Below are 15292 nucleotides of genomic sequence, written 5' to 3'. Positions count from 1 at the left end.
TGAGATAGTTGGATGATAAACTCTTGATCACCTTGGTTTGATACTCCTTTAAATTGGTTGGATGAAAATCTTTCCTAAAGATAGTTTAAATGTTGATAACCACCTCCAAAGGTGCTTTGTTGGATTTGAAAATTTCTTTCACTTATGATCTTTCCTTGTTTTGAATTGATTTTTGAGTTTCATTTTTGGATATTTTTGCAAGATATTTTAGCATTTATGACAAGAATACATAGCACACATGAAGACAATGGTCATCCTAATGCTAACAATTTAGTATATGTTCTTTTAGGATGTGTTCAAATCCTCGATGTTTTCACTAGTTTGGATACAAATAAGAAACACCAAGTGGACTCTTTATTCAAGGGTCATTGGCAATATCATAGCCCACACTCGATACTCCTTCAGCTTAAACAACCGTGTCAACCCCTAGAGGGTGCCCTTTTTTTTTTTCTTTATCCAAAAATTAACCCAAAGAGGATTGCTCCTCAATTGAGTAGTTATCTTGGGAGATGTATGGTGAGTAATCTTGGGGGCGGATTCTTCCCCAACCTTGCACTATGATATTACCAACGTATGGCAACTGAATCAGCTCAGAGTTCAACTGAATCAGCTCAGAGTTCCTAATTCTATGGTTTCTAATAAGGATTCTGTTTAGCATGACAAATGATAAACTCAATTAAGAGACTTCCCAACCTTTAGAACAACGAATTTTCACATCACAAGGATACTAGGGGAAGGTTATCAAATACAAACTGCCATTGGAAGGGATTTTGATCGGTGTCCACATTTGATTATAGTGGGTTGGTAAACTTGGCGATAAAGTCATTGCCCACTTGGGTTGTACCCTTCATACTGGCCCCCTCAAGGCTTAGGGAAGGCAGGCCCTCTAAAGGTTGTAAATGCTTGAAAGAAAATAAAGCACGAAAAGAGTGGGTTTGGCTTTTTGGTCACCCAATTAAGGGGAGAGCATATACCTACCACTCAAGACAAAGCACACAAAGTTCTTGTTACCCTTTCAAAGCAATTATTTTCTAAATCCTAATTGGAGATGTTGCTCTGATCAAACATGGTGTTCTTTTTAGTCCCACATTGCAATTGTTTTCTAACTAGGACAGTGAAATCCTGGTCAACAAAATGAAAATCATTGCAATAAAATAAATCATTTTGCAAAAGGGACAAGTTATCTGTTCTTTTTAATCAATATTATAAAATGATGGTTTGATTTAGCCAAGGTAGTAGAATGAAGTGTTCTTTTAAACCATCATAGCAATGTGAGTTTTTGTTTTAGAGCAAGATAGCAAAATGTGCAATTGTTCATTTTTAACCCTGATTGTGAAATGTAAATGACTATCCTAGGATCGATCAATTTGGCCAATTAGAATGTGTTAAACAAAAACAACAAGACTTCAAATTTGAAAGTCTTCCAAAACCTGCAAGCAATGTATTAGAAAAACGCTCCTTGATGTCCTGCAAGCACACGGAAATAGATTTAGAAGGCATACATGAAACAAATGCCTAATTCTTTTGCATAAATCAACCTTTGCCCCCTTTTATAAAATCCAACTTGATAAGTCAAAATCTTATCAATAAAACTTTAAAATTTATAAAGTCAAATTTTATAAATCAAAATTTATTGATAAAATTTTAAAATTTATAAAATCAAGTTTTATAAATCAAAATTTTAAAATATAAAATATCACATTTAATAAATCAAAGTTTATTAATGAAATTTTAAAATATAAAATTATATTTTATAAACTAAAATTTATTAATAAAATTTTAAAATTTATAAAATCAAGTTTTATAAATCAAAATTTTAAAATATAAAATATCACATTTAATAAATGAAAATTTATTAATGAAATAATGAAATTGTGAAATATAAAATTATATTTTATAAATCAAAATTTACAAGTGAAATTTTAGATTAGCTAAAAAAAAAGAAAGATTGTTAACTGTGCATTACACAGTCACATGTGCTATGTGCTACACATTCGTGTGTGTTGTGTTCTACACAGTTACACAGAATATATAGACACAGTCACGTGGAATATGTATGCATAGTCCCATGGACTATGGAGTTCACAGTTGCGTAGATTGTGTATGCACAATCCCGTGAACTATGGATTTCACAGTCACATGGACTGTGTGTTCACAATCCTATGAACTATGAAAAATGCCCTTTTTTCCTAATTTATTTACTTATTTTTTTAATTTTTTTGAACCAATAAGATAAATAAATAAATAGAAACAAAAACTAGTCACTAAGTATTGGTTATGATACTTGTAAAATAGACACAGTGGGTGCCAAAAATGTGTGCTCTAAAGTGTGGAATCTGTAAGAGAATCAAACAACATCAAACACGCACATGAAACATTATGTTAAAGTTAGAAATCCAAATATAAACTAAACTAAGTTAGCTTCAAAATCAAGAACCCCAAGCGCATCTCATGTTCCTCTATCTCCAAGGTCTTCAAGATTCAAGGTGGCTCTCACTTGGGAGAGCACTTGATCTTTTAGATGTTAACCTAAAGAATGATATTGAAGGATAGGCCAAGATCAAAATGAATGCAACTAAGATCCTAGCTAGATGATCAAATGATATGAACTATTGATATGAAGATGATATGCAAAATGGAGGTGTGTTTCCAAATTGAAAGATTAAATGATCTAATTAAACTAAGATGAAGATGAGAATGTTATGAAATGATATGAAATTAGGCTAAATGACTAATCTAACGTATGATAGAATCTAAACATGATGCAATTAAGATGGCCTGATTATTGAGAGAGGCACAATGAGAGCTCCTTGATAACCTGCAAAACAACTATAATAAGGATGCATAAAGTGGATATTGAGATCCTTTGATATGAGACAAGAGCTCATCTTATAGAGTTGAAGGCAGGAATGGTTGGTCAAGATTAATTACTAATCAAGGGTCAAGATTGAAGGAGAAATGTAGCCCCAAGTTGGAAGGCTTAGCCTTGTGACAAATGTCATAAAGGGCAAAGGGTGAGGTTCAATGTGGTCCCAAATTTGCAAGCTTAGCCTTGTGATAAGTGTCACAAAGGGGAGAAGGGTGAAAAGTCAAAGTGGTCCCACCTTGGGAGAAGGGGGATATGTTCTCACACATGTATGAGAAATCTTGGGAAGCCCAAGTGGATTAATTAAGATAATGAGAGGATTAGATAGGTTCTAGAAGGATATTAGGATGCTAATGAGAAATGTAGGAGAATGCAAGTGTGGGGGATAATAGGTATTTTTAGATAAAATAAAAGGTTTATTCTACCTAGAAAGATTCAACTTGCATTTGTAGGATTTTTGCAAGTGGGGAGATCATTTACAAATAAATATTGATTTATTTAAATGAAAAGTGGATTTTTAATCAAATGTGAATTTCATTAAAAGAGAAAAGGTTATTAAATAAATAAATAGGATTTATTCAATTAAGTGGCTAAAGGCTGCCTAATCAAACCTTAGTTTAATTAGTGGGTTAGATTAGAAGAAAGGGTAATTAATCAAATTTGTAATTTGCTTAATAAGTCAGTTAGAAGAATAGGGATCATCATGGGTCACACATGTACATGATTGTATGATACTAGATATGCTTCTACATGTTTATGGATGCTTTTATGAGATATATGATATGCGTGATCTATATGATTGTTTCTTTGATGATGCAAATAATTTTCTATGTGATGTGTGTGATGATGTGATGCCATGACCTAATATGAGATGATAATGGTGACACATCTAATGCAATTAGGATATGATGTGAAATGTATCTCGAAAATGATAATGATAATGAAATGAGATGTATGAGATGCTTTTTTTTTTTTTTTTTGAAAATGAGATGTAGATGTAATGCCACTAATGCACTCTTAAAATGATATGAAAATGTACATGTAACTAAATGTGATGGAATCATGACATGAAATGCATTATGGAAATGTAATGCTAATGCTAATGCACCTAAATGATAATGAAAAAAAAGATGATAATCCAAATGATAATACTAATGTACCTAAATGATAATGGAAAAAAAGATGATAAACCAAATGATAATGCTAATGCACCTAAATGCTTTATCCAGTTTTGATATCTACCAATGACTAGGGAAAGGTGATATCGGAATGCTCAGATCAAAAGTATAGGGACATATGTCCTCAATAGAAAAATTGTTCGATGATGCCTTCTTATTCTTCAGAGTGTCTAATTCTTGTCTCAATGCTCTTAATTCACTCAAAATGGGATCATTGGTAGGCAAAGGTTTTGATATTTTCATAGATCTCTTGTATCCTGGTTGCAGGTAGAAAGGTCTATGATCTTGTTTTCTCCTCATTGTTTGTCCTTGTATGCTTAAATTTACTAGCTCTCTATTTTTCCTTAATTATGAGAAATGATATGTAAAAATTATGTGGCAATTTAATGTTGGCATTATAACATACAAGAAGAAGGTTTCCATTCCAATTACAATAAGAGATTGTTGGTATTTCAATAAGGATATTGAGAAGGTTGTTGATGACTATGGATATAATTGATTAAGGATGATTACTATTTGAATATTATTATTTTGTCATTGATGTCAAGAAATTGATTTTCTAATTCAATATGATGTTGCCATATCTTAAGAAGTATGATTTGATGAATATAAATATGTCGGTAAAAGACACAGAAAGAATATGATGAATAACGGGATAAGTTATTCAATGGGCAACTATTACCGAGTTAGACAATGATGAGATCATGATGTTTAGATTGTTTTGATATCCTACATATGCTATTGTTTGAAAGGTTAATACTATACTATGTTACCGAGCAAAGAACCTAGTCGGTAAAACCCTAAGGAACCTAGTCGGTAAACCCTAAGGTTGTCGCTATCGGTTAATGAAGGCAGAATGTCTACTGAGTGAAGTTTAGTATTTACTGAGTTACAACCGAGCTATAACAGAATGCATTAAATGTTTGCTTGTGATATTTAATGAAGGAAGCTGATGAGCTAGAGTGGATTAAATGATTGGTAAGTCGTGTATGAAGATTGTTAAAGAATCTATGGTAAAGAAAGATCGGTAGGAAGATCTACAGCTCAGATTGAACCACAATACCCTAACACAAGTTCCAAGGTGAAAATGCAAGTTCCAAGGCAGGGTAAAACATTTTCAGATCGAAGGATACATTGAACCTGGACAAGATTGAAGATCTGATGGCTATGATTAATCATGGGAAATGTGATCAAGGAGATTAAGCGGTTGGAAGATTGTTTGTAAGTAGGAAACTGTTGATAAACAATGTATGTGGGCAAGTGTGTGCACAAGGATGCTACATAGTGATTACTAAGCACAGAAGCTTGAATATCTATTTTGATAACAGAGTATAGAGCCCAGCAAATAGACAAGATTAGTTCTATGTCTAGATTGTATTGAGCAAATAAGAACCTGCTTCAGCATTTTTAGATGTGAAGTTGCAGACATATTTTATTACTGTTATTTTGAGAAGTAGCAGAAAATCTCTTAACCGAGTGGACTTAATAGTCTTATTTGAAAATTCCTCTCGCAAGGTGACATTCTTATTGAGTGTTTGAAATCCTTTAACAAGGTCACTTCTAACAAGGTGAAGATCCTAACAGATCTGAGGGAAATCCCTTAACTGGGTCACATCTAGTAATGTGTTTGTAATCTTTAAAAGGATTTTCTTTTAACCGAGCATACTCTAGAAGAGTATATTTCTTAGTGGGTCCGAAATCCCACAATGGTTTTTCCCTATTTGGGTTTCCACGTTAAATCTGGTGTTATATGTTTGTGATCTTATCTATTTATGGGTCTGCATGCATTACTATTTTTCTGATAAGGTTACCGAGGTTGAATCTATTGTTTTTATTGAAGATTAAGTTTGAATGTTTCACCCCCCCCTATCATATTGTTAGCTTGGCATCTGTACTAATCATATTTAGTATCAGAACTATCAATTGGTATCAAAGCTTTGGACTCCAGAAGAAAAGTTTAAAGGCACTTGAGTTAAAGATCCAAAAGATGTATAAGAGGGATGCACTGAAGTTGAATAAGTCAAGTTTCTCTACATGGCAGAAAAGGGTGAATCTGCATCTATCAGGAATTGGAGAATATTTTGTCTATTATCTGGAGAATGATTTCATCACACCGAGAACCTATCCATTGACAATGGAAGAGATAAAGGCAAAGCAAGAACATATTCAGGCAATGATTGAAATAACATCTGCATTGACCAACTCAGAGTTTAATGATCTAGAAGGATGTACTGAAGCAAAGGCAATGTGGACTAAGCTCATATCTGTGTATGGAGGAGAACATGTTCAAAGAGTAAAAGTGGATAGTCTAAGAGGACAACTTGAATCTATGAGAATGAATGAGGGTGAGAACATAACCCAGTATAGTACAAGAGTAAAGGAGATTGTCAATCAAATCAAAGGAGCAGGAGGAACTATTGAAGAAAAAAATATAACAAGTAAGTTGTTAAGAACCCTTCTACTTGCCTATGCAATCCGAGTCTCTGCAATCAATGAATTGAGGTCTGTACCCAATATGCCAGTTTCTTTAGATGCTACTATTGGTAAGCTACATGCATTTGAGTTAAGTAACTTTGATAACAGTGGGTCATCGGTAAATAAAGTTGAATCTGCATTCAGTTCTTTTCATATTGATGAAACTGATGATTAAAATGACAGAAAGTATAAGTACTCTGAAGGGAATCACAGTGGAGCAAGAGAAATATTTCACAAAAACATGGAGGAGGTACACAAATTGTATGAGGAAATCAAAAAGAAAGAAGATTTTGAAGCACTATTAGCTAGAAGGCTACCGAGAGGAAAAGGTAAGTATAAAAGAAAGCTACCTTTAAAATGTTTCAATTGTGATAAGATAGGACATATAGCTTCTAACTGTCATGACAAAGAATCTAGTGAAAAGAGAGATTACCGAGATGACAGACAGAAAGATAATCATTATAGAGGACACCGAGACTTCAGGAGAAGAGATAAAAAGACATGCCTAATAGCTGATGAGGAATCTAATGATGATAAATTAGATGAAACTGATACATAGGAAGTTGTTTATGTGGCTATCAAAGATGGATCAGATGAAGAAAGGTATGAAGAAAAAGATTTAATATCTCATATAAATACTAATGATTCTTGGATCATAGATAGTGGTTGCTCACATCACATGTGACAGGTGATAAACACAAGTTTATTTAATTAGATGATTATGATGGAGGCTATGTAAGATATGGTAATGATGCACCATGTCCGGTAAGAGGTAAAGGATCCATAGTACTTCTTGACAATGCTAAATGTAATGATATTTATTGGGTTGAAGGTTTGAAATACAATTTGTTGAGTGTAGCACAGCTAAACAACACAGGTTACCGAATAGAGTTTGAAAAAGGAATTGTCAAAGTTCATGACAAGCATGGAAATTTAGCTGCTACCGGGACACAAACAAGAGGTAATACATTTAATCTTGACTCAACTAAGAATAAATGTCTATATGCAAGGATAGATGATATCTGGTTATGGCATAAAAGGTTTTGTCATGATAATTTTGATAATCTGATCAAAATAAGTAAGAAGCATTGAGTAAGAGGTCTACCGAGTCTTCTAAAACCTAAGAATGCTATGTGCCGAGGATGCCAGATGGGTAAGATGACAAGATCAAGCTTTACAATTAAGTCCTACACTTCTAAGGGAATTTTAGATCTTGTGCATACTGATCTTTGTGGTCCTATGAAAGTTCAGAGTTATTATGGTGATAAATATTTTATATTATTTGTGGATGATTACTCAAGGATGATGTCAGTAATGTTTTAAAAAGAAATATCAGAAGCTTTTCAAATGTTTAAATGGTACAAGGCTAGAGTTGAAAATGAAACAGGAAGACAACTGAAATGTCTCAGATCAGATAAAGGAGGAGAGTTTACTTCTGATAAGTTCAACTTATTTTGCAATGATCATGGTATAAAATAACAAGTCTCTGCACTGAGAACTCCACAGCAGAATGGGATAGCTGAGAGAAGAAACAGATCTATTGTGGATTGTGCCAAAACCTTGATGATTGAAAAGAAAGTTCCACAAACATTTTGGAGAGAAGCAATAAGCACAGCTGTTTACACCTTGAAGCGAGTTCAATTGAAGAAAGGTACTTTGAAGACACCTTATGAAATCTGGTATGACAAGAAACCTAATGTAAGTTATTTTAAAATATTTGGGAGTAGATGCTATATTCACAAAGATGATAGAAATGGAAAGTTTGATCAGAAAAGTGAAGGAACATTTCTAGGTTATTCTTCTAGAAGAAAAGCATTTAAATGTCTGATCAAATCATCTAACAAAATAGTAGAAAGTGCAAATGTGAAAATTGATGAATTTGCAGAAAGAAATGATGAAGGAAACTCCAAAGAACCAGAAGATTATGAAGGATTTGTCTATGTTCAACCGAGAAGTCCTACCGAGAAGACTGCTAAAGAAAATGAAGAAAATATCCAGTTACCGAGTGATGAAGAAGATCATACATAGCATAATGAGCCTATATTAGCCAAGTATGTCAGAAGGAATCATGCACCAAGTCAGATTATAGGAGATAAGAATGATCAAGTGATGACAAGGAACAAACTGAGACAGAACACATGTCTAATATCTGAATTTGAACCGAGAATAGTGAAAGAGGCATTTAACAGTGAAGATTGGATAAATGCTATGATAGAAGAGATTGATCAAATCAAGAAGAATGACACATGGACACTGGTCCCAAGACCGAAGGACAAAAATGTAATCGGTACAAAGTGGATCTTCAGAAACAAGCTAAATGAAAAAGGTGAGGTCATTCGGAATAAAGCAAGACTAGTTTGCAAAGGTTATGCCCAAGAAGAAGGAATTGATTATGGTGAGACTTTTGCACTTGTGGCAAGACTTGAAGGAGTAAGAACATTGTTGGCATATGCTGCTTACAATAATTTCAAGGTATATCAAATGGATGTCAAATCTGCATTTCTGAATGGTATATTAGAAGAAGAAGTTTTCATTGAACAACCAGAAGGATTTGTTGAAGGAGAAAATAATAATCAGGTATGTAAATTAAACAAAGCTTTATATGGTCTGAAACAAGCACCTAGAGCATAGTATGAGAGATTGCACTCATATTTGATCAAAATTGGTTTTATAAGAACAAGTGGAAACAACAATATGTACATGAAGAATGATGAAAATGGAATACTGATCTCAGCCATATTTGTTGATGATATTATCTTTAGTGGAAATGACTCTCTATGCAAGAACTTTGGAAATGAAATAAGTAAAGAATTTGAGATGTCATTAATCAGTGAGATAAAATATTTTATAAGTCTGCAGATACTGCAAATGAAAGATGAGATTTTCATTACCCAATCCAAGTACATAAAGGAAATCTTGAAGAAATTTGGAATGGAGGATTCAAAACCAGTAAGTACTCCTATGACTACTAACTATAAACTATCAAAGAATGATGAATCTGCATCTGTTGATGAGACACTTTACCGATCTATGATTGGAAAGTTGCAGTATGTTGTTCACAACAGGCCAGATATAACACATGTAGTAGGTATTGTTGCAAGATTTTCTGCAGATCCTAAGGAAACACACATGACGACAATCAAAAGAATTTTCAGATACTTAAAAGGCACTGAAGATTATGGCTTAGTATATCGGAAAGGAAATGTTTTTGATTTAAAAGTTTATACTGATGTTCATTGGGAAGGCAACATTGATGACAGGAAAAGCACAAGTGGAGGAGCTTTCTTTTTAGGAGAAAGACTAGTGAGTTGGCTTAGCAAGAAACAAGGATGTGTTTCTCAGTCAACAACAAAAGCTGAATATGTTGCTGCAGCACTAAATTGCACCAATATAGCATGGATCAAACAACTGTTGGAAGGTATAAATGAGCAAGTTACCGAGCCAGTAACTATATTCTATGATAACACTAGTGCCATTAACATTTCAAAGAATCCTGTTATGCATTCTAAGACAAAGCACATCTCTATCAAATATCATTATCTTAGAGAAGAAAGTGGTTTTGGAGTATGTTAGCACAAAGGAACAAATTGCAGACATCTTCACCAAGCCACTGCCAAAGGACACTTTTGAGTATCTCAGAAGTTAGTTAGGGGTTCTACCCCTATCTTCCATTCACTGATCGAGTTCGGTGAAAGCATCAATTCGATGACTCTACAGAATATCTTTTAGGAGTTGATGCCGATTTACACACTTTAGGAGGTTTTCTAAAGGTGTGCAGGAAACAATAAACAAGGAACAAGAATTGAAGACAAAATGCTCTGATCGAGACTCGGTTGATACACAACAGCAAGAAATATCTTCTTACAGAAAAAAATTATGTTTTGGTTCTTTTTTTTGGCATTGTTGTCAAAGGGGGAGAATACCTATGAAAGGGGAAAAGAGCAGACTATAGATTGGAAAGAAGTCTAAGAAAATAGGAGAAGACTAATGTATGGGGGAGAGCATTTCAGCATTTCAGAATCACAGCAATCCAAATCTATTAAGGTCAAATCAATTGGTTTTTCCATCAATGCCAAAGGGGAGATTGTTGGCATTATAATAGACAAGAAGAAGGTTGGTATTCCAATTACAATAAGAGATTGTTGGCATTTCAATAAGGATATTGAGAATGTTGTTGATGACTATGGATATAACTGATTAAGGATGATTACTGTCTTAATATTATTATTTTGTCATTGATGTCAAGAAATTGATTTTCTAATTCAGTATGATGTTGCCATATCTTAAGAAGTATGATTTGATGAATATAAAGATGTCGGTAAAAGACACAGAAAGAATATGATGAATAACGGGATAAGTTATTCAATGGGCAACTATTACCGAGTTAGACAATGATGAGATCATGATGTTTAGATTGTTTTGATATCCTACATATGCTATTGTTTGAAAGGTTAATACTATACTATGTTACCGAGCAAAGAACCTAGTCGGTAAAACCCTAAGGAACCTAGTCGGTAAACCCTAAGGTTATCGCTATTGGTTAATGAAGGCAGAATGCCTACCGAGTGAAGTTTAGTATTTACCGAGTTACAACCGAGCTACAACAAAATGCATTAAATGTTTACTTGTGATATTTAATGAAGGAAGTTGATGAGCTAGAGCGGATTAAATGATTGGTAAGCCGTGTATGAAGATTGTTAAAGAATCTATGGTAAAAAAAGATTGGCAGGAAGATCTACAGCTCAGGTTGAACCACAATACCCTAACACAAGTTCCAAGGTGAAAATGCAAGTTCCAAGGTAGGGTAAAACATTTTCAGATCGAAGGATACATTGAACCTGGACAAGATTGAAGATCTGATGGCTATGATTGATCATGGGAAATGTGATCAAGGAGATTAAGCGGTTGGAAGATTGTTTATAAGTAGGAAACTGTTGATAAACAATGTATGCAGGCAAGTGTATGCACAGGGATGCTACATAGTGATTACCAAGCACAGAAGCTTGAAGACCTATTTTGATAACAGAGTATAGAGCCCAGCAGATAGACAAGATTAGTTCTATGTCTAGATTGTATTGAGCAAATAAGAATCTGCTTTAGCATTTTTAGATGTGAAATTGCAAACATAATTTATTACTGTTATTTTGAGAAATAGCAGAAAATCTCTTAACCGAGTGGACTTAACAGTCTTATTTATAAAATCCTCTAGCAAGGTGACATTCTTATTGAGTGTTTGAAATCCTTTAACAAGGTCACTTCTAACAAGGTGAAGATCCTAACAGATCTGAGGGAAATCCCTTAACCGGGTCACATCTAGCAATGTGTTTGTAATCTTTAACAGGATTTGCTTTTAACCGAGCATACTCTAGAAGAGTATATTTCTTAGTGGGTCTGAAATCCCAAAGTGGTTTTTCCCTATTTGGGTTTCCACATTAAATCTGGTGTTATATGTTTGTGATCTTATCTATTTATGGGTCTGCATGCATTACTGTTTTTCTGATAAGGTTACCGAGGTTGAATCTGTTGTTTTTATTGAAGATTAAGTTTGAATGATTCACCCCCCACCCTCTCATATTGTTAGCTTGGCATCTATACTAATCATATTTAGTATCAAAACTATCATTTAATTCCCTCATCAACAAGGGCTTTAAAATATGCTTGTGGATTATGTTTAACCACCTTTTTAATAAGTTTAGTAAATCTATGATCATGAAACACTTCATCAATGATGGATTGTGTTATTTCTTCATCACTCATTTTGCTTGTTTCACTAGTTGCAAGGCTAATGTGTTATTCATCAAAATCAATAAGGTTGTCTCCATCTTGAAATAGACGATTTTGAAACATTTTGATTCTTGAGTTAGGAGACATAAGTGATTGTTTTTATTTTTGACCTAGGACCATGTATGAGACTCAAGATGGAATGCAAACCCTAAAAATGTTGACTCAACTATATGATAAGATACTTATGATATGAGACTCTAAATGAGGTAGTGACGACCAATGATGGACCTAGTATGATAAAATGCAAGGATTCAAGGCAACTCTAGGTCTCAAGGAAATTGTGGTGCAAGATGTTACTTGTGCTATGATGGATAGACACAAGCACAAGTGATCAAGAGAGATTGTGCTAAGTAGGAGATGATGAACTCCAAGCAGACCACCCAACTCAAAGATGCTAAAATATTCGCTAACTCAGGGATGATGTACCTCAAGTGATACAGAAGGATTGATAACTAACGTTTGTTTCAAGACATTTTAAGGGCAACCTAAATGCAAGGCTAATATTTGTTTGATCAATGGATGAGTGCAAGGATTGAATATGCAATGAAATAAAGCGATGTAAAGGATGCAAGGACTGAATGTATGATTGAATGGGATGATTTAAATATGCAAGGGCTAGGTATGACTAAGTGAGATATGCAAGGAGCTAAAAGGTGTGACTAGGTGGAGACTATGCAAGGACCTAAAGGTTTGGCAAGCTAGAATGATGTGACTATGCAAGAACCTAATAAGATTAGAACTGCAAAATGATGTCTCTACAAGCTTATTGGTGTTGGGAAATAATATGGTTGAATGTATTGTCATCTATTATGTGCTTGTGATAAGGATATTCTAAAAAAGAAAGCTTGTGATCTCAAGGGTTCGGGTTCGAATTTTGTTGTAAGACCATTTTGGAAATCTCGATAACGATGTACAAATGTGCGATGTTTCAACAAAAGTTTATATTTTTTTATAAGAAGTGTCTCCTCTTCTGAATGACCTTTAGGTTACATTAGTTTTCCCTAGAGTGACGGTATATGGACTTCTTCATGAACTTGTGGGGCATAAGTGTTGCTAGATGAACCAATGAAAGTGCAGGTTTAATGTTTTAGTCTCAAGTGTGGTGTTGATTGTGAAATGTTTTGTTTGGTTTGCACACACTCGAAACACATGATGAACAAAATATTTGTTTGATTTTGTAATGAAATAAAAAAACATTCAAGGATGATCCTAAGGTTTCTCCATGACAATACTTGTTGAATCCCCTTGCAATAGAATACCACATTCAATTGGATAGATAGAAGATTGGTAGCATTGACTCCACTCCCCAACACTCACTTCTCAGACAAACCAAGCTTTGAATTTCTAAAGACCCAAAGATCTCGAGAAATTTTTTATTTAAAGTTGAAGGGTACATGGGGGATTTCTTTGGCATACGTGTATGACAATGCTTGTGTCAACAAGTAGAAGGTTTTTTGGAAACTAAAAACAATTTGTTTCTTAGTGTTGATCTTCAGTGGAACCCAGTGTCTACCCATGCGGCAGAGGCTCATTTAAAAGCCCATTTCCAATAGTCGAAATTTTTTTTACGCATATCACACAAGTGTGGATACTGAAGGAAAACTATCGATGTAGATACACATCACTGAGCAGTCGCGACTTTCACTTGACTTATTAATTTGTATAGAAGGTTGAAGAAGTACTGCTTGGGTTGTTTCCTTTCACCCACCAAAGTGCCACTCTGGAGGCAAGCCCTCTACCAAAAAACAAAAATAATGAGCCTCGCTAACACTTTTACCGTGCATCCAGGACCATGAAGGCCAAGGGGAGGTGTTAGATGTGGAATAGATGTGGGACCATTCACATGCACAAGTGTGTCCAAACACGAAAGATAGATGTTCTTTTTAATCCCAAATCCAAATGTTTGCTATAATAAAAGACAATCAGTTTCAAATTCAAGTCTCCGTCAAACCTCCTACATGAAATGTCATTAGTAGTTTCAAGTTATTATCTTTGACACACCAGAATAGATGTTGCACAAGACAAAATTTAAAAGATCAACCTCCCAAGATTTGCAACAAGCTCAAGAAAAAAAACAAAACAAACCCTATATCTAACAAAAAGGTTCAAACTAATAACAAAATAATCTAAGCTAAAATAAGTTAGCTAACCTAAATAACAAAAAAAATTATGTAAAATAAGTCCTATCTGTTAGGTCCAACTAGGAAAGCTAATGTACTGAGAGGGGAGGGGTGAATCAGTACTTCAAAACTTTTCTCCAAAAACAATCTTACTGATAAACATAAACTGTAAACTGTTGATCTCATAATATAAAGCTAACACATAATTATAGAAGTAACATTCATACACATTTCACTCCATAACACAAATATTTTGGTTACGTAGAAACTCTTGGTTAGAGAGAAAAACTGTGGTGGGGATGGCACCCACAACTTCACTACTACAATAATAAAGGTTGCTTGGTTAGAGCTACATGTTTAGCTATTTCTGATAGCTTACCCTGTTAGGAGTATCAAGATCTTTAGATCTACCTTGCTAAAGGATTTTACAACACTTGTACAAAATGTTGCACCTGGTTAAAGGCTTTACAATTTATAGACTTTGTTAGAGTCTTTTGCCCTGTTAAAGGTTTCTAATACAACTCAAATGATTCAATAAAATATTTACAAATATCTGCAACTTTACATCTGAAATGTTATAGTGGATTCTATGTGCTCAATATGAAATTACCTTGCTCATAGCATAACTCAAATTACCTTCTGTTTACTCTGTCCCTTAAACTGTTCTCTGAAGACTTTCTCGGTGACCTCTGAATATCTCTATCAGTCGTAGCAGTCACAACTCATTGTGTCCTTTTATAATTTTATTTTATTTTTAAAACTCTTCTATCACACATGTCTCTCTCCTTGATTCTCAAATCATTCTGTATAAATAGATCTCTGGGACGGTGATCTATTCATGCTTCGATCTTACAAACAAGATTCATCGA

Source organism: Cryptomeria japonica, chromosome 10, assembly GCF_030272615.1.
Source record: "Cryptomeria japonica chromosome 10, Sugi_1.0, whole genome shotgun sequence".
Lineage (NCBI taxonomy): Eukaryota > Viridiplantae > Streptophyta > Pinopsida > Cupressales > Cupressaceae > Cryptomeria > Cryptomeria japonica.
The sequence above is the reverse complement of the archived record's forward strand: the minus strand, read 5'-3'. Positions refer to the sequence as shown.